Source organism: Marmota flaviventris, chromosome 1 (assembly GCF_047511675.1).
Source record: "Marmota flaviventris isolate mMarFla1 chromosome 1, mMarFla1.hap1, whole genome shotgun sequence".
Classification (NCBI taxonomy): Eukaryota; Metazoa; Chordata; class Mammalia; order Rodentia; family Sciuridae; genus Marmota; species Marmota flaviventris.
The window spans coordinates 67,088,374-67,110,056 of record NC_092498.1 but is presented as its reverse complement, the minus strand read 5'-3'; the positions used below and the strand labels follow the sequence as shown (position 1 = coordinate 67,110,056).

Below are 21,683 nucleotides of genomic sequence, written 5' to 3'. Positions count from 1 at the left end.
CAAACATTACTCTGCATGTGTCTGTGAGGACATTCAAAAGGTTGAATGAGATAAACATTTGAATTGGTAGACTGATTAAAGCAGATTCCCCTCCCTAATGTAGGAGGGCACCATCCAAGGAGTCTAAAGAGAACAAAAAGTCTCATCCACCCCCAAGGAGGTGGGAATTTCCTTCTGACTGACCTGAGTTATCTTTTTCTTTTTCTTTTCTTTGCCTTTTGACTTGGACTGAAACATCTAATCTTCCTTGTTTTGGAATCTGCAGGCACTCACAGTGAAACTATACATTGGCTCTCCTGGTTCTCAAGCCTTCAGATTTGAACTGGAACTGCAAGATCTGCTCTCCTGGTTCACAGGCCTTTGCACTAAGACTACACTACTGGCTCTACTGGATCTCCAGCTGGTCAACTGCAGATCTTGGGATTCTCATCAGTTTCCATTGTCATGTGAGCCAATTCTTTGTAATAAATCTCACTCATAGAAAGATAGATAAATAGATAGATAGATATCCTATTGGTTCCATTTCTCTGGAAAACTCTGACCAATACAGACTCTTCTAGATGAGATGATAGAAGGAGAAAATCTCCTTGTCAGTTGGCTAAGAGAAAATTTGGATAATCTATATTCACATATGTATGTAATATTTGTTCTAGATATGATAACCCAAGAAATCTTGAAAAACAAAAGATTATTATGTCTTTGCTACGAAATCACACTTATTCATTTAAGCAATGAATTAATGACATAGTCATTATAATGCTTTTGGTTCTGTTATTGATATACATTAAAATATTGTCATTAGGTTATAAATCACCAGTCAATATCAATATATGTTTAAAAACATTGCTAATACATAATCTTAGGAATTTTCTTTTATTCTTAAATTATTATTGACTATTTTAAACATCAGACTGCATATTCTGTTAGTTTTCTGTTGTTTTACTATTTGCCAGGCATAATAAATAGCTCTCAGTTTCTTTTACTGTAATATTCATATTAATCTTTTATGCACTTACCCACCTAAGTTCATTTTCATCATTCCAAACTTGTCTTCCACAGTCCAGATATGTAGTTGTACTCAGATTATAAACTATTCCTTTTCGGGCAAAAATAATGTTGTCTTTTGATTACTCAGTGATATAATTTGGTGATATGAGATCAAATTATATTTATGTTGCTTTCTCTTGCCTATGGCTGACAATGATCATGTCACTTACAACTTGGGCTTACTCTAATAACCAGGAAAAGGTAATTCAATCATGACTTAAGTACTCACTGTGGTAAAATTTGTCTAATAAGTAGGTGAAATAAGACCCAAGATCAAAGAACACTCACTCTGTGAGCAAACACTATCCTATAAGTAAGTATAGGTGTGGTCATTTTAAAAAATAAAGAAGAGATTAAGGTGGCAACAATTAATAAAGCAAATAAAAAATTGTAAAGTGATCATGAAATCAATAACTATGAAATTATCCAGCCATAGAAACTACAAGACAACTAACCCTTATTAAAATTAGAAAATTAAGAAAACATCTCAGGTTATATGATGCATTTGTAAGAGGTATTGTTTGAAAACAGATTTTGTGAACTTTTTCATTATTTTGATCAAAGTATGGTCAGAAAAATCTCTCATTCTTTTTTAGATACTCTAAAATTTAGAACTTTATAATAGGAATTTAAAGATTTCTTAATATCCTTTGGGCAAAATTCAATATAGAATCTTACACTTGTATGGAATCTTAAGGTCAATATGATGAACTGAATAGGAAAAAATCAATGTAAAAACCTGCATTGGTACAAGATGCTATGATGATATAGAAAGAATAGCATTCAAATAAACAAAAAATCGTGTAGCTATATGGTGACCCTCTCCCTCCTCTCTCCCTCCCTTTCTCTCTCTCTCTCTCTCTCTCTCTCTCTCTCTCTCTCTCACACACACACACACACACACACACACACACACACACAACACATACACTTTCTGTGTGTGTGTTGTGTCTGTGTCTTTGTCTCTCATTAATTTTGCTGTTCAATTTTAACCAATATAGAAATATATTGCTGTGTTACCATTAGCCTCTCTGGTTAAACACTATACACTTCCTGGAAAGGATTTTGAAAATAATCATTACTCTTTCTGATTTTGTTTCTTCCTTTGCTTTGTTTTTGTTTTTATTTTTCTTAGTTTAGGATTAGAAAGAATTTTTACAAACCATTTGTATATGTATAAACTTGGAGAAGTTTACCTGGTTTATGCAAAGATTTCTAAAGTGGAAGAATAAGGTAAGGAAGGAAGACAAACTATACAGTACCCCCCCAAAAAAGAAGAATAAATAAATAAATAAATAAATAGGAAAATATGGAAAGACTAAATGAATGAATAATTGTCTTTAATAACATTGTTTTATTTTCTCTATGCAGTTTTCTATAAGGTTGCAGAAGCAATTTCCTTTTTACTTTAATTTATTTGCCTTTCGTCTCAGTAATCAGATAACCTCTTTGTGCCTGTGTGTGTGTATGTGTGTGTGTATGTGTGTGTTTCTTTGTTGTGGTACCATACTGTTTAAACATGTAAGCTTTAGCATTTGAAGAAAGTTCTATGTTGAAATGAAGCTTTTAAATATTATAACCAAGTTAAACAGTTTTAAATCTTTGAAAACATTCTTTTTTTTATTTTGTTTGTCTCACATTTACAATGAAAAGAATTTAAAAGAAACACTAAAATCACACCATTAGCCACTGAGTAGAGTGCATGTAAGGAAAGTGGGCTCTGGACTCTTTCCAGGAGGGCTTAATTGTGGTTCCACAATCAGGACATTGTTGCACCAGGCTTTACCTACCTGGCAGATTTACACATAAACTCAAAACCATAGTATAGAAAAGCTCCAGTGACTATAAATGTTTGGCCATAAATCTAGCAAAAGCTGGAAAATACAGAAGAATAAAGAAGATATCAAAATTAACAGTAAGAATCAGGTGAGAAATTGATTAGTATGTTGCATAACACAAATTCTCCTTCAGGTTTGATTTGGTGAGTGATCCTAATTACAGGGAAATAGTTTTGTTTTGTTTTCAGAAAAGTACATATAATTCTTAGAATTTTAGCAGCTCAGAAATGGACTAGTTCACTAGGCCAACAAATAAGTACCAAGAATTTTGATTATTAAACAGTTATAGCCAAACAACCTAATAAGTATTTATGTCCTGATAACCTAAATTGAAAAAAAAAATGAAATTAATACTTTAATTCATTCTGAAATTATTTACTAATTACTTATGAATAAGGTGTATGCATATGTTGGGTACTTTACTACTTTTCATACCTTGGAATCAGATTGAGCACTGGGAACCTCATTACCTGTTCCACAAGGATTTTCAGGAGATACTTGATTTTATCACATCACCTGCTGAGACCAACTTCACACAGCTATGATGTCCTAGAAAGGAATGTGCCCTCACTAATGTTGAAACTGTGAAATACCTTGACTACATGACTCATACGATAGATGTTGAGCCTTGTTATATTTACCTTGAAATTTTAAAATAGCCCACAGCCTGCTAGATGAGTCCACTTATCACTGCAAAGTTACCTTAGTGCATAGTCCTGGAATCACAAATTTAGGCTATTAGATACCAATGTCAAGTATAATCCTTGAGTTTTCAAATTGAGAAGTCAAAAAGCCTTTGCTACATGGAAAGTGAGTGGGAAACAACCATCAAAGCTCACAGTCCTACCTCTTAATCTTGGTATTTTTAAATTTTTTTCTCAGTCCAGATATTGCAAATACTTCTTAGTATTCACAGTATAATTGTAATTTTGGAGAGTTTGTTGGCCTACATAGTGATGTAGCATGGGACCATTATCATAGCTTGAGGCAAGTGGTACTTATATATTTTAAATAAAATAATAGAATAAATGCCTAGTAGGGCTTTTTTTTTTCTTTGACACAGTATTTTATGATTTGGACTAAATGTTTTCCAAAGGTTCTAACTATACCTTTTCACTCAGGAGAGCTACTTGTTTTAACAGTCTGTATGAGGTATATTGTACTGAGAAGAGGAATATGCCTTCTCATGTATATATCCAAACTACAAATAAACCTGGAGTGCTTCAAGGGGAGCATTTGAGTGTGTATTCCATTTTATCTCAGTTTTGCATTTGAATAACCCAGTTAACTATATAAATGTTTCCTTTTAAAAACAAATATCATATAGAATCAGCTAAGGCCCTTACTGGATTTTATCTGGATTATAAGAACCCAAGTATGAGAGTGTTAAACTAGATCTGTTGCTTTCTGAATAAACTGTGAGCAATAATGTCCCCATTGACAGTAAAGCAAGGTATGCTAAAATTAATAGTCAAGAGTATAGACTACCTATTAATGAAAAGAAAAAATATGATGGAAGCAATATTTTCTTGCAATATTTTAGACAGGGTTAGATAATATTGATCATTAGCAATGATACTTAATAACTGACATTCTTGTGAGTTCAAATTTTGACTTATTCATTTTCCCACCTATTCATTTTTTTTTTTGAGAGAGAGAGAGAGAGAATTTTAATATTTATTTATTTTTTTTAGTTTTTCAGCAGACACAACATCTTTGTTTGTATGTGGTGCTGAGGAATGAACCCGGGCTGCACGCATGCCAGGCAAGCGCGCTACCGCTTTAGCCACATCCCCAGCCCCCACCTATTCATTTTTAAAATTGCAATTTCTTACAGTCTACTTTGTTATCAAATGTACATACTTTTAAACAGTTGCAGTCATAATCTCTGAATGCGATCATGATTAGCTGGCTTTTATTGGCAGGATACTTTTAATTTTTATTCAGATTAAAATCATTTATCATCTACTAAAAAGTAGGTGTTTGAAGGAATGAAACACAGCACTAGTACTGGGCAGGAAGGTATATCTGGGACATTGTGCTCACTCTCAGTCGAAAGACTTCTATAAATCTGTGGAGAGATGTTGCAGCGAGTTGGTCAATGAATTCAGATGATTTAGAGTGAGTAGGAAGGGCATTTCACCTATACTGTGAGTCCAGGACTGATTCTGATTATTTGACATACAACTGCAAGAAAAGAAAACAATAAATTGGCTGATACCTAGGTAACTTAAACAATATTTAGGTAATTGAGACATTGGGGGAAATAAATTATATGTAAACACAAGGTAATAGAAGAAAAATAATAATTTGATTATTTTTATTTTCATGAAATCTTATTACCTAAATGTAAAAAATATATGCAGACATATATGTATGTATGTGTTTCCATATTTTCCTTCTAAATTGATTAAATTTTCTATTATTGGTACAATTACTTTCCAGCCAGGTAGATAGTTGTTTTAGTTAGCTTTTTCACTGCTGTGTTCAAAAGACTTGACAAAAACACTTTTAGGGGAGGAAAAATTTACTTGGGGGCTCATGGTTTCAGAGGCCTCAGTCCATAGAAAGTGGATTTCATTCCTCAGGGCTCAAGGTGAGGCAGAGCATCATGGTGCAAGAGTGTGGTGGAGGGAAGTGTCTCAAGATATGATGATTAGGAAGAATAGAGAGAGATTCCACTCACCAGATACAAAATATATACCTCAACATGACGCTCCCAATGTCCACCTCCTCCAACCATACTCTACCTGCCTTCAGTTACCACTAAGTTAATACCCATGGCAGGATTAATTCACTGAGTGGTTTAAGGGTCTTATAACCCAATGATTTCACCTCTAAATATTCTTGCATTAACTCATACATGAGCTTTTGGGGGATAGCTCACACCTGAGCCATACAGAGTAGCAAATCTATAGAAATAAATTCACAGGAAGTCAGAAATGGAATGTTTATGAAGAGGGATAGAAAACTGCTTCTGTGATTGGAACTGAAACTGAATAATGTTAATCCTATGGTGCAGTCATATGCCAACTGGACTGTGCTTTCTTTCCCTTTCACTTCCTTGTTCTCATTGCTCTGCCAATATGCTTTCTTTTGGTTTTTCTATTCCTAAGACAACTCTCTTTAATTGTCCTAGTAAATGTGCTACTCCTTTGAGTTTTACCACCGTTTTTCAGCATCCTTGTGTAGCCTGCTCCTATTCACTGGAGTCTGCTGTCTTGTCACCAGAAAGTGTTTGGAGACTTTACTTTGCATATACATGAAAAGACCAGTTCTTGTCCTACTCTTCTGTTTCTTTTACCTGTGATATCTGCTGTCACGCCAGGTCCACTTTTTTTTTTTTTTTTATTTACTTCAAAAATAAGATCATTTATTTTTTAACCAATAAAACTGTTTCTTATCTTTTATCTTAAATGCAGAATTGTTAAGTATTTTACAGTATGATAATTTATACACATGATGTGTATAAATGTATATCACACACAGACATACACAGAGTGAGCAAGCAAGGAGAAAGGGAAAGCTAAGAAACTATAAGGTACTATACAAACATAAGGTAGATTGAATTTCCTATTTGTACCAATTAAATTTCCTTTTATTTTTATGTGTTTTGAATATCTTAGAGTTTTGTATTTGAGTAATAAGTGTTGAAAGTGGCAAATTTCTCAGATTGTTATACAGTATTTATGTATCTTTAGAATTGTAAGTAGTCAACAGCATAGAATAAAAATGTCAATTTTTTTTCCTTATTACATGTTGATTTAAGGATTTCACATTGAACCCTCCCAAAACAATCAAATATTATGGGCGCCTCTTTGATGTTTCTCAGAGCCTCATAGCTGTGTTAAGACCTCACAGTTTATATTTGGCTCCATTCTTTCACTCAGTTTCTTTGATTCTTCACAATAAATGAAACATGTTTTATATACCAACCATTATGCCAGTCTGAAAACAAAATAAATGATACAAAGTAAAAATTCCTGTCATCGTAATTCCTATACTGCAATAGAATAATTCCAAGTTTTAATATTTGGAAGACAGGTTATTGTCCTGCTGCCATTTACACTCAGTAGTTCAGAGCCTTTGAAATAATTCCTGATGAAGTGTCAAGGATAATCCTCCTCCTTGCTTCATAAACAAATGCAATCAAACCAAATGAAATAATAAATGCCAACACTAATAAATGCCAGGCTAGGATTGTGTGTCTTATCAAGTTTCTCTAGAATTTCTGAAACTTATTTATTCTTTTTAATTTAAATACAGAGGCCATTAAAGCCAGATTGCTTGGTAATGGCAATTTCTCCCATCATTGAAAGATTTTTTAATGAATTAATATTAACATTGGAATCTGTAGTAAATTCTAATAAAATCCTAAGGAATAATGATATCTATTTTACAGTAATCAGATGTTTCAAATTAGGAGTGAGGAGCATAGGACAAATGTAGCTTTAAGGTTGACCTAAAGTATTGGATATTGCAGATTAGTTACTTAAAATTAAATCTGTAAGCCAGGCATGGTGGCTTATGCCTGTATCTGCTGCAGCTCAGGAGGCTGAAGCAGGAGGATCCCTAGTTCAAAGCCAGCCTCAGCAACTTAGCAATGCACAGAGCAACTCAGTGAGACCCTGTCTCTAAATAAAATACAAAAAAAAAAAAAAGGGCTGGGGATGTGGCTCAGTGGTTAAGTGCCCCTGAGTTCAATCACTGGTACTCCCCCCCAAAAAAATGTGTGTATAAATGCTTATATCTTCTTAAGTTCCCATATTAGCTTTAAATTCAGTGTTGTTATTTTTAATCTTAAATAATTTAAATTTTAAAGTTAACATTTATTTCAGTTATTAAAAACTTTTAAATTTGTTTGAAACACCTTTAATATGTTCAATTTTTTCCAAATGCAAGTTTTATATTCTTTTTTATATTTTATTTTTTGGTATTAGGGATTGAACTCAGGGGCACTTAACAACTGAGCACATCCTCAGCCCTTTTTATTTTATTTTTATTTTGAGACAGGGCCTTGCTAAGTTGCTTAGAACTTCCATAATTTTCAGAGCCTAGTCTCAAACTCTTAATCCTCTTGCCTCAGCCTTCCAAGATGCTGGGATTAAGGGTGTGTGTCACTGTGCTTGGAACTGCAAATTTTATGAGAACTGAACACAGACCAAGTATTTTTGATTAAATCTTAGCATTCACATAGAGAAACACTGAAAGTGTTTCACCTGTTTTTTTTTTTTTTTTTTTTTTTTTTTACGACTTAGCATGGAAAAAGTAAAATAATTAATAATTTTTATCTGGATTACATGTTAAAAAGGTGATATCTTGGATATGTTGAATAACATAAATTATATTATAAATTTGGTTTCATTGGTTACTTTTCACTGCTCTTACGTGACCACAAGAATTTTTTTAAAATTACATCTCACCTTATATTTTTACTGGAGAGCACTAGAAAGTTTTATACAACCAGATTATATTTTATGTATAATATATTTGTTATTATCTGTAACCACCAGTTATTTCTGCAATAACAAAATTATTAACATTTGCTTTAGAATTTATAGGTCAGGTATTTTCCTCATATGGTCTGATTTTATGTCATATCAATTTCATTCCTAATTGCATGTAGTTTTATGATAGATATGTTTAGGTTACTCATTATCATTTTGGCAAATTGGTCATTTTAAAAAGATCTCATTGGAAATTATTTTGCTGCATGAAGGCATATAGACAAGTTTATTTTTGAAAGGAGAAAAAGTTTAGCTGGGCATGATGGCACACTCTTATAATCCCAGCAACAGGAGACCCGGTCAGGATCATTGAAAATTTGAAGCCAGCCTCATCAACTTAATGATGCCCTAAGCAACTTAGTGAGACCCTTTCTCAAAAGAAAAAAGAAAAAAGATTGGGGATGTAACTCAGTGGCAAGCACCCCTGGGTTCAATCCCCAGTACCTAAAGACAGAGAGAAACAGAAAGGGAAAGAAGAGTAAGTTGTCTTGAGATAGACTAGCTCTTGATGCACCTGATCAATGTGGCATTTATTGTCTGAGCCTTTGGCATCCCCTGAGAAAGTCTTCTCAATTCATGGATATGGTTCAAGAAAGATAAATTCAGGAAAAAAAAAAAAAGTATAAGATGCATATTTATTCTGAGAAACTATCGGCCAGCCAAAAAGAGAAAAGGTTAGTCCATTCACATCATATTGCTTGTCTGGGAATCTTAGAAAAAAGGCAAAAGGAGCCATAAAATTAAAGAAAACATTGACGGGGTTTTTCAGACACTAAAAAATGCCATCCCTCTTTTCTTTCTTATGAAAACTCTCTTTCTGGGATCACTAAAATAAACCAAATATCAAAAGCCCTTCTTGTTCTTTCTAAAACTTGCTTACGTCCTGCTCTTGAGATCCATGTCTAATGCAAATTGAGGAAAATACCTTATTACCATGGAGAATGATTAAATGGAAACAAGACCACCATGAGTTAGATTCCTTATTTCCCTGATGTAATCTGTGTCTTTTATAAATAAATTATGACATATTTAGAAAGTTTTATTATTGAGTTCTAAATAATGTTGTAATTTCATGTCTAGAGAAATAAATTTTGACTTTAAAACAATAAAATTCATATGGAATTAACTTTGGCTGATACTGAAGTTGTAGATAAAACTAACCATTTTCTCAGTGTTTTACTAGGAATTTTATTTTTCAAACTTTTTTTTTTGTATTGGTGAAGACATGACTTCTCAAACTTCAATTAAATGAATGATTGATTAATTTAAAAATTGGGGGTAAAGCACCCAGAAAATTATCTTTTTTAGTGATATTGATAAATAATTGTTTAGAAATTCTAATATACCAAAACCAACTTCTATATAGTTCACAGAAACATATTGGGTCTCTCTTTCCTCCTTCCTTCCTTCCTGTCTTTCTTTCTTTTTTGGTAGCCCTCAAGCTTAAATAGTACATTAATGTATTAAAGCTTTGTTAAATGCATATATTTTTTACTCTTTTCCGATTTTCTTTCTTTGAGTGCAAAGTGCATTGCACACATCATAAATTAATACTGAGAAATCTAAATTTACCCCTTTAGAGTCTCAGTGATGGCTTTATAAATGGGCCCTTGTTTATTCTTTATTCTGTGTGTGGCCACTTCGGTTGTTAGTAGGGGTTACACTGATCGCCTTTCCTCAGATTTATGAGACTTGGCAAAAAAAAAAAAAAAAAACTTTTGAGAAAACAGAGCCCGGTTTCTCTCAATAGAAAACATCATTAGATACTAAATAAACATTAATTTAGGTAAACTGGTACTACGCAGCCCACAAGGAACACGTTCTTGTTTATATTTCACTCTGATGCATGAAGGAGTACATGGGGGAATTGATTTATGGAAATCACAAAGAAGGTATATTTAAGCAATACTTGACACTTTATTCTTAGGATACCTTCCTGCTCTGTCATGAAGGGCTCTGATACTCTGCCAGGAAGAGCATGCATCAGGTCCTTCTCCCAGTGCGGAAAGATCAAGAGAACACTCAATCTTTTAAAAATTAGTACAGAATCCCCAATAGTACAATGATTGATTTCCCCTGGATTCCAACAAATCTTTGATAAATAGGGTATATTGTGAAGTTAGTTAACACAGGGTTTGGAAGTAAATTATTAACTCTTTAACAATGTAGATATTCCTGAAGTGTTTAAAGCACTTAAAAGGGTAACTTTAACTTATCTCTCATCAACAAGTTAGTGTCATTTAAAAGAAAAAGGGGGTGATTGATATGTGTGCTAAGTTAAAGATGACAGGGCTGTAGCTAGTCAATATGCCATGTTTAATTGGATCCTGAGTTGGACATGCCAGCTATAAAGAACAGTTTTGGGACATTCTGGAAAAATTTTAATGTGGACTGGTCATAAAACAAAATTGTGGGCAAAGGAGAAAATTAACTCAAAGTGGTTATAAAATAGAAAGTTCAATATAATTTCATTTTAGTAAAATACATGTACATGTAAAATACATGTACATATATATTGCAGTAAAAATGCATGTAAATGTGGAAGGATAAAGAAGATTTTTAATATTTTTAGTATTTTTCTCTAACTGGGGACAAGATGTGAATATAATGTAGGAATATAATGTTTTTATTTTCTTCTTTTTGCTTATCTGTGACTTTAACCCCATAGAGTACAAGCCTAGCACTTTGGTAATAATCACAATTTATTATTAATAAAATAATTAGCCAGCAGTAAATTGAATTTTATGTTTATACTTAAAATATTATATATTGTTACAGAAATAAAGAAACCTTAGACTTTCCTCAGGGTGGTGGGCAATAGCTTTGTTTTGTGGCTTAGAAATCCATAGGTGTGATTTGCAATGTGTTTTTCTTGATAACAAACCAGTTGGTTTAAAAAAAGCACTCAGACTTTGCTAAAGATTTCAGATCTGTTTTCGTACAATAATAAACTGATTACAGCAGATTTTCTCTTTTATAGTGATACTGAATATTTCTTGAATTGTGCCAGTTTTAGGGCACAAGTTCAAAAACATTGCTCTAAATGAAAGGGTGTTTTAAGCTCCTTTCTGGCATTGCTTATACAGCAATTCATTCAACATTGGGCCATGCCCCCAGGAAAACCAGGAGAAATCTGGGTTAAACAGGTTTGGCTCATAACAAGGACTCCTTGGTAATAACAAGCAGTTAATAATGTGTTCATGTTTTTCAGGTTGTAGAATATATATTAAAGGGGATAAATAATATATGATAGAATGAGGAAATAAATAAACACTCTGCTGAAACATGTTGGGCAAAATTTGTGCTAATGTTTGATGTAAGTATGGTGAAAAACATCTTGATTTTTTTAAAAGTAAGTGTTCATATACAGATTAGAAGCATATCGCAACTTAAGGACCACCTTCACTATTCCCTTCATTTAAAGTTGAGGAAATTGCAATTCAAAAAGGTATAATAATTTGCCAACAGTAACACTGATATTTATTGGCAGAGCTTAAATCAGAACTGACATTATTTTTAATACTGCATTATTTCTAATTTTCATGTTGTCATATTAAAAGTTTTACATATTCAAGAAACAGGAGAAAGTACAGAAGTCTTATTAAATAAATCAATGTGTATTTTATAAAATCATTGAATTTTAAAATGAATGTTTCATGTTAAACTAATTTGTCTTGGAAGACCACATTTCTCCCTATAAAAATTCAAGAAGAGTAATCTTAAACATCTTAGTTCATTTCCATTGGTGCATATGAGTTTATTTGGGTCCAAAATATAGGATAAGTAGCATTATATAATTTCATTAAATTGGATTAATTCTCATATAGAGAAGTCTTATAAGAATTCAAACTCTACATATTCATTTCTTACTCATCTTAAAATTGACTATGAATAGCTTGATATTTTCACTATAATTTGGATTGCAAAAAGATATAACTCTTTGTTACACTACTCAAAAATTTGTTTATATTGCTATTTTCAAATCAACTCAGATATCTTGGTTTGTAGCTATTTCATAAAAATGCATTTGGGCATCTTTAGGATGCCCCTGGTTTATCCAGAAAGAACAAATTCTAGTTCAAAATCAGAGCTCAGGGGCTGTTTATTTCCAGTTTTAAAACAAAAACAAAACAAAACAAACAAACAAAAAACCATTCTCCTTCCGGTAAACATGAAGGAAACAAGGCTTTGTTCTAACATGTCTAATAAGCACAAAGTTCCAAAGGAGAGTTGTCATTGTTTCAGGTGGAGTTCTGTACTTGAAAAAGTAGAAATGCTTTACATGTTCACAGGTGACCTACATGATATAAGTTAAATGAGCTTTCTAAATTAAATTGCAGTTTCTCCATCTCACCTTTTTGATCAATTCCATTTTTTCTCCATAGCACTTAGCACATTCTATATTATATTATTTCCCTTCTGTTTTCTATTTCTAAACTACAAGTTGCTTGAATAGAGATTCTTTTTTCTGTCTTCCCTTCTGTATCTGTAGTTCCTAACAAGGTGCTGGACATTAGAAGGTACACAGTAAGCATTTATTCTCTTGAATGAATAAATCAATGAATTGTCATCCACAGTGGTGGCTCAATTGTTTTAAATTAAATCAAATCAAATATTTTTCTCCTTATTTTAGCAAGCATTAAAAATGATCTTATAAACTTAATTTTATAAATGTTAGTAATTATTTCACGTACATTTTAAAATTTAAAGCATATTTATAAGTAGTGACGTATAACAATAAATTAATTGTTCAATAATTATTTATAGCACACAAATTTATCTAATTTTACTGTTTTATTTGACAATTCCTATATTTTCTGCTATCCTGATATTTTACAGAGTTTTAACCACCACGCAGGGAGGAAAAATCTAATTAAGTATACTGTTTATTGTTTGATGGGAACAGTTTCTTATTCCTCAAAAGCACTATAGATTATAATATTTATCATTTGTTTCATTCTTTATCATGTAAATAGAATGGACATCTTAGTGTAGTTATAAAAAGTTAATACAGTAATATTTCATAAGTCTTAATATGGGCATTTTTTCTTATTTTAAGTTTTCTGAAATCAATGGCATTGTACAATCAATGCCAAGCCGTAGTTTGAATGGCAACATTATTTTCTTACTGAAATTTAAAATAATGATGTAATTCCATTTTATAGTAGATTAGATAAGGTATAATAAATAATTATTCATTTTCTCAGACATGTTTTCACAATGTTTAAGAGCATTATTCTTAAAATAGCATTACCTAAAAATTCTAAGAGAAAGACAGAACTATTGTTTTGATTTCAGGATATTATATGCCTGAAATTAAAAACATTTGCTGATATAAAATAATATTTTCATTGTTAAATAATATAAAATAGATATCTGGATATCTGATGATATTTTTAAATATTGTGCACCTCTTTAGAACCACAGAACCACTTATACCCAGTAGTCAATGCTCACATCTTATTTTTTTAACATGTTAGCAGCATTTAACTCAGTGGCTCATTGATCACTAGTATATCTTCCACCCAAGATCTAATGTGCCTCCAGAACCACTCATGCTTCTGGTTCTCTTCTTCCCTAACAGAGGTCTCCCAATCTCAATCCCTGAATCCTCCTCACCTCCTTGACTTTTGAATAATGCAATGTGTTGGGGTCCAGACCTTGCAATTGCTCTTTCTTCTTCCTGAACTCCTTTCCTTGGCAACCTCCCCTGCCACAATCCACCTTCATGCTGATGATCACCAGGATTACACATCTGTCCCTGGCCACTGCCCTTACCTTCTGGCTTGAACTCATTGGCCTGCTCAGTGTTGCCAGCTAGATGTCCAGTAGACAGAGAGACCCAAAGCCCAAACTGGGCCTTCCAGACACCTTCTCAACTACTCTTTCATAATACCACGTGACCAAACTCTCTATGAATGGTGTTAGCCCCATCTTCAGACACTAGCGGAATCTGACTTTCACTTTTTGCTTCTATAGGTAACATTCTGTGTGTTTCATCTGCTAATTAATAATTTCCTCCAGAACTTTGCTCCAGTGTAAGTTTTTAATAGGTACCCTGTCAGTACTTCTAATTGAAACTCAACTCAAAGGATTCTTGATCCTATTTTCCCGTACAGCATTTTGTCACAATCTTAATATGTGTTTTGACTACTATGTTGTCCTGCACTTATACTTAATAGAAAGGAAGTTCCACAGAGTCAGGAACTTTATGTCTATGTTTTATATTCAACTCCTAAAGTCTCTATAACATTATAAAAGCTCTAAAAATAATAGGTAGATAAACTTAGAACTATCAGCATCACTTCAATGGAAAATATTTCTTTATTCTGCCCACCCTTGCTCTATGTCTTCTTTTCTTTCTTTCTTCTAGTGAAACTTATTAACATGTGGACTATGTTTCAGACCTATGGCTTTATATCACATAATTCATCTGTGTATTCAAAACTTCTGATAATTTTTCACAAAAATGATATTTAGAATACCTTTGCTTATATATAATTCAACAAATTCTCCCAAGTATATTTTACAATATGGAAAGTATAGTGGCAACAAACTAATTCCCTGGTGTATTTCCCTTTATACTATATAGAGTTAGACATAAAATATCATGCTCCCAGATTAAAAAGAAAATTTGTCAGCCATGAAATGAAATTATGCTCTTTACATGACTTTTCTTCCTTTTAAAATATTTTATCAGCTCTGAGTTAGTTATAATTATCAAAATTTCATCCAATTTTATTATCAATAGCTTATTAACTAGTACTTTAGCAGGAACATTATTTTTAAAGTTACCATTGGAAACCATATCTGTCAAATTTCATAGAAAAATTAATAAAGAAAGAGCTACATTTCTATGTTGAAAGTAAGACAGAAAACACAGTAGAGTTGTTGATAAAGTATGTTGAAATATTGTTGATAAAGTAATGTTACCCAAGAACTCTCAAATTTTACAAAGAATAGTCTGCTAGTTTTTATTTGATGATCACATAAAAGACATATAACTCTACTTTCTAATAATTTTAAGGAAATTTAATGTCAGTCAGGTTTCTGGCACTGTCACAAAATATCTGAGAATATTAATTTAAAAAGAGGGAAGATTTCAATCCATGGTTGTTTGGCTTTGTTGTTTGGGGACTTGCGGTAAGACAAAATATCTTGTGGGAGCATGTGGTAAAGAAACACTCCACATTTTATGGTGGCCAGAAAGCAGAGAGAGAAAGAGAGAGCAGAGGCTGGGGATCCTTCAAGGGTATGTTCTCAATGACCTAACTTCCTTTCACTAGGTCTCACCTCCTGATAATTTGCCACGTCCCAATCGCACCACAGTCTGGGGATCAAGTCCTTAATAATTGAGCCTTCAAGAGACACTGTAACCCAAATTTTAGCAACACCATTCTATATTGTTATTGTTCTTAAAAATAGTTTTATGATGAAAAATGTATCATAAGGGAGTCATCAAGTCTATGTATAGTTTAAAGATTTTTAATTAAAAATATATGTTGTTTTCTGTTATAAAATCATTTCAAAATATAGTGGTCAAACAAGATAATAGTGCATTTCCGTTGTGCAAAGAGACTGATGTAGTCAAGGAACCATGGTGGGCAAGTGGCTTTGTTTTGCACTCTCAAGCTTTTTGTCTTGTTGCTAAGTTCCTCAGTGTATTGCCCTCAGCTGGTATGACTATAGCTGGTCTAGGAGCACCTTGTTCACATTATGCCTTATTAGAAAAGGAAAGAAGGCAAGCAATTTATTTTAAATACATGTCAATGCATTACACACATCACTTTGAATTAGTAAAAATTTATTAATTCTTACCAGCTATGACAGAGGATGAAAAATGAAGCTTCTACCATGTGTCTTGCTCACAGTTGGGACTGGTCCATTTCTATTCCTTACATTAAGTAGGGGTGATGATTCTTAGGGACAGTAAGTAGTTTCTAACACAGTCATATGCCCATTCCCATAAGATAGGAGTTTTTAAACAGATATTCTTCTAAAGGAAAACACTGATTGTGATAAAAGCTTGTTTTTATCTTTCATTATGTTTTCATTACAAATTTTCAATCAGTCTACACCTAACTAAAACTCATGGTAACTGTTCACTTGCAAGTTTGTCTTAAAATAAAATGTCCTATTGTTGGCTGAACATCTTAACAAAGTAGTTCACACCAGAACTACTTTGTACCTCAATAAGGAATGGTTCAATTACACCCAGCCATCTTAGAAACAATGTGACACTTTTCCAGTCATTCCTCCATGTTTTTCATCCATAAAGTGGATGCTACCTCAGCAATTCATCCTCAAAATTGTATATTTCATCAGATGATCTATAAGAAATTTAGAAGCAGTTTCCAGATTGTTAAAGAATATCATTTGTTACTCTTAGAAGGTTTACAGATTCTTGTAACCCTCAAATTTATTTAAAGAATCAGAAAAAAAAAATATTTTTATTGCTTCTTTTTTTTATTTGGCTAATTTCTTATCTATGTATCAAATAAGCATTAAAAACACTTTTACATTGAGCCTACTTAGCTTTTGTGGACTATTTGAAACAAGTATAGGAGAGTGAACATTTTATTCAGCTAATCATTTTCTAAACCTCTGGATAGGTAAGAGGTGCATAGAAGTCAGGTAACTCTTTGACTTCCAACAGGGTTAGGGCCCAATGGGCTCAAGGTGAAAGGATTATAAGTTAAATGCACATTTAATACACCTAACCTGCATAGCTTACAAACTATCATAGCCTACAAACTCAGTACACGGTATTATATTGGTTGTTCACTTTCATGATAGTGTGCTTGACCGGGAGCTGTTACGGCATATTGCTAGGCTGGGTAAAGATATACATTCAGGCCAGGTGAGGTGGTGCACACCTGTAATCCAGCAGCTAGGGAGACTGAGGCAGGAGGACTACAAATTCAAAACCAGCCTCAGCAATTTAGCAAGGTCCTAACTGAGCAAGACCCTGTCTCAAAATAAAAAAATAAATAAATAAAAAAGGACTGGTTAAGTCCCCCTGGGTTCAATGCCTGCTACCAAAAAAAAAAAAAAAAAAAAAAAAAGAAAAGAAAAATGTACATTTAGATACGAAGTATGATTCCTATTGAAAACATATTGCTGTTACAGTCATACAGTCAAAAATTGAAAAATCACAAGCCAAACCATTGTAAGTAGGGAACCATCTGTATTGGACATTTGTTGTAGGAAAAATATGTTGTAGTTAGCCTGGTAGTAAATGGATTCTTTGATCTGAAACTTGTCCAGAAATGCTTTGTGGGTGTGATTAGGTCAGGGAGGTCAAAACATCTTCACATTACTACTTAGAAAGGAAAATGAACATGATTTGTATGGCATATGTTGATTGACCATTTTGACCCCAAAATAGAGTACATACTGAGGAACACAGAAAAAAAGGCAATTTATGTAGTTAGAGAAGGAATTTCGATAGAAAGCTAGGGAATGTATATTTCAAGTTAGAGATGACATTATGAAAGCAAACACTAAGGAGACAAATCTGGAAATATTGGACACTCCTAGGATTGCAGTCTATGGGCAGAATCCAGAATACCAATGGTAGTAAACCAGATATTCATTCATTTGCCAAAACTCAGGGCTAGGTTGTTGGCCCTGGAAATGGAGTAGAAAAGATTAATCCTAGAGATACAATAAACTGTCTATTACTAAAGACATCAAGATACTGATGATAATTTTGTGGTAAAGAATAGGTATTCCCTTACCTTTCCCTGGGAAAACAAATTTGAATTAAAAAGTTGATCTCTTAAGAAACAATTAGGTCTATGTATATTGTTGATCATGTTTAAAATATTCATTTGCATTACTAGAGCTACATAATATCCCTGTTAGGTTGATGACATATCTAGATACAAATTTACATAAAACAACCCTGACATGGAAGAGTAATTAAATTGGAAAAGACAAGACATCCTGTGTGAGGCAAAGCGAGGACTTCAGCTTCAGCCAGGTCTTCAGGGCCCTGACTCAGAATCCTTTCACTGTGATGATTGACCCTTGCTCATGTTCTTTCTGCATGTTTTATAAGAACAACTGGAGAGTCTGACATATGCTTAGAACAACATATTTTAACAGGGCCCAGTTATGTGAGAATAAAAATCTGTCAGAAACTTAAAAAAAAAAGATTCTGTTCCCAGTCGATGCGAATTTCATTTTTAACAATAATAAAGCATAATTTACCATTCTCATGGGGATGATTAGACCTTTTCACAGTATTTTAAGTAAAAACATATTATGGATAATTGTATAATTAAATTGTCCTAAATTCATATAATCATAAAATATCACTTATAGATTTAATAATTATTCCTAAAAACTATGACATTACAAATTTACAATATATCAACTGATTGGTGAATTGATAGTTAGATATTATATGCTAGTTTTAAATCAATCAAATAAAATAATTTGAAAAATCTTCGTTGCATGATTCCTTAATACTGGTGTTTATCATAAGTCTGGAAGTCAGACTTTTTTAAAAAAATTGAATAAATAGATAAAATGTATACAAGTTCTCTTTTTAAAAAGGTAAGCTCTTAATTTTATGTGAGTATTGAAATATGATATGTCAAGAGCTTTGTAATGTTTTGAACAACTAATAATAAAAAATTTTTTAAAAAAAGAAATATAATAGTTTTATTGAACAGTTGTCTGAAACTGGTTTGTGGAAATACCAGGGATAGAAAGATATCTTTTTCTCATTGTAATATCTTTACTCATTAAAATCAAGAATTTGCTTCTCTCCTTTCACATTCCAAATGATATATGTATGTGCTGCTACAATTGAACTTCACATTCTTTCTTGCCCAAGACAGCAATAATCTCTACATCTCTTCTTTCCCCCTATAAATTGCTTGCATATTTTGCCACTTAGACACTGTTCTTCCTTCTCCTTTTAAATCTGAATATGTATGTGTTTAGAAAACAATCTGTGCTGTGAATTTTATAGGAGTGGATATTATAGGCAAAGAACAAATACTTAGTGGATAGTTTTAAATGTTTTTAATTTCTGCTTAGGTTAAAAGTTATGCTTTGTCTTCTGGATAAAATTCATCAATGGACAGAGAAAAAGGGGAAATAGCAAGTTAATAGTAAAAAATGAGTCACATTAAATTTAATTTCTTATTGTGAACTTTTTTTTTTTTTTTTTTTTACCAGGTGTATTGGTGCACACCTGTGATCCCAGGGAGGCTAAGGCAGGAGAATTGCCAAGTTTGAGGCAACCCAAGGCAACTTAGTGAGACCCTCAGCAATGAGTGAAACCCTGTCTCAAAATAAAAAAAAATAAAAAGGGCTGGAAGTGTAGTTCAATGGTAAAGTACCCCTGGGTTCAATGCCTAGCACCAATAAATAAATAAATAAATTCCTTCACTCAGACTATGGTGATGGGAATGGGAGAAACTTAACAAAACTTCTCAAGAAGTTAAGTGAGCATTTTCTCACTTTCAAATCACAAGTACCATCAGGATTCACTGGCAAATCACACCTACTTGGGGAAATGGGACTCTCCTAATACATAATAAAGAATAAATCATTGTAAGAACTTTTGCTTATTTTGCTCATACTTTATAAATGAAAATTTTAACGTATAATAATTTAAATTCACCAAGATGGCAAAGTTATCATTACTTACTAAATTTCACAGAAAATCTTTTTCAGTAAGTATGAAAACTGAAATTCATATCCAAAGCTTCCAGACTCTAAATATTAAAATTTTTCTCTTATTTCATGACCTTTCTAGACACAGGGATTTCCTAGACTGTGGGAGGCCAACCTATGGGTGACTGAGTGCCTATGGGTGACTGAGTTACACTAGACACTCTCAAGTAATGTAGGAGGGAAAAAAAAGGTGTGATTCTGAAAAGTTGAAACATACCCCAAATGACCAATGTACCAGTTGGTGGTTCTTCCTATTTTCCTTTGGGTATGAATCTTTGTGGCATCCATAAGTCATTCTACTTTAGTCCCCAAGTTTCCATGTGTTTTTAGGACACTTGGGAGAGAAATTTTTTGAGTTCTTATTATACAAGGGATGACCTAGAGAGATTTTTAGCTATTTTTCACTGTTCATTTTGAAAGTGGGCTGGTGAAAGAAAGAGGAGATTGACTGCGACTGTCATTAACTTATCAAGTGTATGTTCTTCGCTCACCCTTTAGCAAATACCCTGCTAGGCTTTGGGGATGCAATGGTGAACTTGACAGATATCCTGACTTCATGTGGTTTGAAATTACTTTTGTCTACAGGTGAAAATAATGCTTGTTCTTGAAGATAAAAATGTAAGTCTTGTGAAGGATAGAAAATGACCTAAATATCTTTTGGAAAGATTTTTTAAACCAACTTTACTGTGCTAGAACAACTCAATGTTTTGAATACTCTAAAATTGTACAGCAGTTAATTAAAGCTAAAGTTCTTAATGTGTATAAACTTCTTTGGCTAGTACAATGTCCAAATAAGACTTCAGAAGTAACTAGGTTGGCTTACTGCCAAAACCATTTCTAAATATTATGAGCTCTAAGACCTCTCCCTTAGACTTTTCTTTAAACATATTTATAATCCCAAATTGAACATTCTAAAAAGATAACATTTCTTTTTTACTGTTTTATTATTTATTTTTAAACTATTTCTACACTACATCCAATAAAACAATTGTGTGGGTTTTTTGTTAGAATTTTATTTGGGCAGTGCATATGGGCTAAAGAAATGAGAAGTTCAGAAAAAAAATGTCTTATTATTTCTATAAAAAGGGTCTTATCTCATCTTGTATTGAAAAAAAAAAGTACATTGTATAATGAGGGTTAGGAAATTTAATTGCAACTGTGACAAAGGATGATGGGAGTTCCCAGCCTTCCTTTATGTCTTTTATGTTTCTTTAGAAAACTAGTTGTTATTATAGCATGTAAAAATGCAAGTCTTGTGAAGGAGGTTCCTTTAATTCATAATAACTAAGCTATGGAAATAACCTACGTGTTCTTCAATGGATGAATGGATAAAGAAAATGTGGTATGTATACACAATGGAATATTACTGGGCCATAAAGTAGAATGAAATTATGACATTTGCCAGTAAGTACATAGAACTAGAGGCTATCATGCTAAGTGAAATAAGCCAATCCCAAATCACCAAAGGCCAATGTTCTCTCTGATAGGCACATGCTGACTCACAACAGGTGATTGGGGGATATGGAGTAGAGGTTCCCCAAATTAGGATGGAGAGAATGAAGAAGGGAGGGGGCATGGGAATGGGAAAGACAGTATA

The 21,683-nt window shown here is 32.8% G+C and overlaps 1 protein-coding gene across 1 annotated transcript in view; it reads left to right on the top strand.

Annotated features, from left to right (window-relative positions):
• Window positions 1-355: 355 nt before the first annotated feature.
• The window catches only part of Sema3d (semaphorin 3D), a 157,189-nt gene continuing 135,861 nt past the window's right edge, over window positions 356-21,683 (top strand). The window contains exon 1 of the mRNA XM_071607904.1: window positions 356-446. The gene's annotated coding sequence lies outside the window, so the exon portion shown is untranslated. The remainder of the gene's footprint in view (window positions 447-21,683) is intronic.